The sequence below is a fragment of the Pongo abelii genome, chromosome 7 (assembly GCF_028885655.2).
Source record: "Pongo abelii isolate AG06213 chromosome 7, NHGRI_mPonAbe1-v2.0_pri, whole genome shotgun sequence".
Taxonomy (NCBI): domain Eukaryota; kingdom Metazoa; phylum Chordata; class Mammalia; order Primates; family Hominidae; genus Pongo; species Pongo abelii.
Window position 1 is genome coordinate 137,345,891 of NC_071992.2, and position 507 is coordinate 137,346,397.

A 507-nucleotide genomic window follows, 5' to 3' on the forward strand; every position below is an offset into this window, starting at 1 on the left:
ATGGTAATACTAGCAGCACATTTCGTATGCTCATTTTGAGGATTAATGAAGTATAGTAGAGTGTGTAGTATACATTGGCTGGCATGCAGAATGTGTTGAACAACTGCTAGTGGTTCTTATTTGTTAGTACAAATGGTTCTATTTCTTGAAACTTTCACTTACAAATTAGCTTGATGTTTTAATTAAATATTATTCCTCTGCACTCATTAAAGCAAGTCTTCAAGCAGTCTCTATTTGCTAAAACTTGGTCTTATTTAAAGGCCTTACAGGAAATTAGATTTTAAAAAGCTATCTCCTTTCATGAATGCATCCTAATTAGAATCTCACCATTTCATTTCACTTATATCCATTAATCTGAAACAAGAATTTATTGTATTTTTACTGAATCTTTCTTAAATATTTATATCTTAACCCAATCTCTCTGTTGCAGATAAATGAAAAAAATTGTAGATATTTTTAGGATATTGCTAAAAACTTGAAAAATTAATGCTGATTTCTTACCAGATG